Raw genomic sequence first — 2,451 nt, forward strand, 5'->3', positions numbered from 1 at the left:
ATAAAAACCACAACTACCAGAGGTTTGGAGGTCTGAGCCCAGCCTGTGAGTTAGAGGTCGGTGGAGAGATAGTATCTCCCTCCAGCAGAGACCAGATCTGGGAAGCCGGTGGGGTCTGGAGTGCTACCCGTGGCCTGGATAGGTCGGGACACGTGGCCGCCCATGAGTTGGTGCCAGCTTATATATCCTGCTATTCTGACACTATTCATGGATCAGCAACCTGCAGCACTACACTGGGACCCCCAGACACCTGTGGTGCGATTGCTGGTGAGTTGGCCCCTGCTACAAAGGTGGATATCTGCAGACCCCATGTAACAGCTTATATCGGGACTTACCTGTCCTGGGTCATGCCCGGCCCCCCTGTGCGCACGCCTGGCTGGTCCTGCTCTCCGGGGCTTCTCTTTGGAGGTCTTTGTTTCGGCGCCAAAACCGGAAGTTGTCGGGCCCAAACTTCCGGTTGTAGCCGTCCGCATGGTCGGCGGAATCTGTATGTGAATACCAGACTGTGGTGGTGTCCCCTAAGGCTCCTCTCTTTTCAACTGTCCGGGGTGCAGGAGCGCTGCCTGAGATCAGCAGCATCTGTTCAATGTATGTATGCAGAGCCGGATTTAGACCTCATAGGGCCCTAGGCAGGATTCTGGTTTGGTGCCCCCCCCCCCCGTGAAACAATATTAACTTTTAATAGGTTCTAGAAAAGATAGTGCAGACAATGTTATACCAATAAATATTAACTTTTACTTAAATCCTTACATAAAACAGAGTGCAAATAATGTTGTATATAGCTTTAAATGCTAAGAATTCTTACCCCAAACTTTTTTTTGTAACTATACACTTGACATAAAACATACTGCAAACAATCTTCTATTCCAATTTTTGCTGTTAAATAGAATATATTAACTTTAAACGTCTGATATCAGAGACATGCTCCACCCATGATTTCGCACTATATAAAGACTTGTAGTGTAATCAGGGGAATAGGTACTATCTCCTGGGTGAGCAGCAGCAGTAAACCACACAAGTCCAGACGTTTCACCATAACAACCACAGACAGTTTATTCACCAGCTTGTAAACAAAACAGAATATAATCAAAATCCTAGCCGTCTGGCTACTAGACAATACATTTAGCAAGACCCTTTTTCAGAACTACAACTTATTATTGCTCACTGCAGCAGAGTGTCTGAGGAGGCAGCTCATCTCCTCCCCAGCTCTAAGACACTGGATGCATATCCCAGCTGCCTTTTCACAGACACCTTCCATCTCTAGATCAGTCTGTTTTAAAGTACATCCGACAGGAACAGGAAGCTTCTGTCACAGACTGAAGAGTGCACATTTTTACAATAGAGATAATTACATTTTAATAATAGGATTTTTACAATAATCGTTTAGAATGATAACTTTTCATTACTCACATTTGCTGATGAAAAGAAAGGTTATTTCAGTCCCTGCAGGTTGATATTATTGGTCCAACTCTGCGCACTGTACCTTGATCCTCTGTATGATGTCACTTCAGTCCCTGCACGCCCAGTCCAAGCACACTGGGCCTGTGTAAGCTCTCACAGCTCCCTCCTTCAAAAAATGTATTTGGGCAAATAAGTTGAAGTACAGAAGAGAAAAAAATGTCCCTTACTTCATCTCTTTTTCTCCTCCTTCACACTTCCCCTTTAGTACACTGTACTCCCTTCATCATCACACTGTGCCCTCCATCATGCTTTTGCCCTTTAATCATCACACTGTGCACCCTTCACCATCACACTGTGCCCTTTATATTTTTGCTCCCCTTGTTTATTTACCCTCACACGGCCTGTTCCACATTTCTGTCATCATGCCCCTCTGCTACTAATTATTGCCATCATGCCCCTCATTCCCCTCTGCTACTTATTATTGCCATCATGCCCCTCTGCTACTTATTATTGCCATCATGCCCCCTCATTTATTTAATATTGCCATCATGCCCCCTCATATACTTAATATTGCCATCATGCCCCCTCATATATTTAATATTGTCATCATGCCCCCTCATATATTTAATATTGCCATCATGCCCCCTCCCTTAATACCTGTTTCAAACTTCTCTGACATGGCCCCACAGTTAGTTAACTTACCTTCTATTGTTTACTTCTTTGTCCGATGTCGCGCTGCCGCTGCTCCTCCTCTCTGATCAGCCACTACTCCTCGCCGACTTCTTGTTGAAAACCACGTCGGGAGTAACGTCATCACGCCCAACGTCATTTTCATGAGGAGAGGAGAGGAGACTGCCGGGTCCCGCCGGTCAGCTGACTTCTTCTTTTTTTTTTTTTTAAACTTTATTTTTGCCGTTATGCCGGTGGACAGAGGGGGATTGCAGGCGGAGGGGAGCGCCCCTCTGCCTTGCCTACCCCACTCACCGTCGGCTCTGACAGGGCCCTCTAGGTCCCGCTGGGCCCTAGGCAGTTGCCTAGGGTGCCTAGCGG

The 2,451-nt window shown here is 46.4% G+C and overlaps 1 long non-coding RNA gene across 1 annotated transcript; it reads right to left on the reverse strand.

Moving 5' to 3' along the window:
* Positions 1–1,410: 1,410 nt before the first annotated feature.
* On the reverse strand, positions 1,411–2,151 carry LOC142142927 (uncharacterized). The gene is made up of 2 exons (XR_012689405.1): positions 2,104–2,151; positions 1,411–1,567 (listed from the first exon to the last, which is right to left on the reverse strand). It is a non-coding gene; the product is annotated as an uncharacterized LOC142142927 (long non-coding RNA).
* Positions 2,152–2,451: the final 300 nt, after the last annotated feature.

Source organism: Mixophyes fleayi, chromosome 3 (assembly GCF_038048845.1).
Source record: "Mixophyes fleayi isolate aMixFle1 chromosome 3, aMixFle1.hap1, whole genome shotgun sequence".
Lineage (NCBI taxonomy): Eukaryota > Metazoa > Chordata > Amphibia > Anura > Limnodynastidae > Mixophyes > Mixophyes fleayi.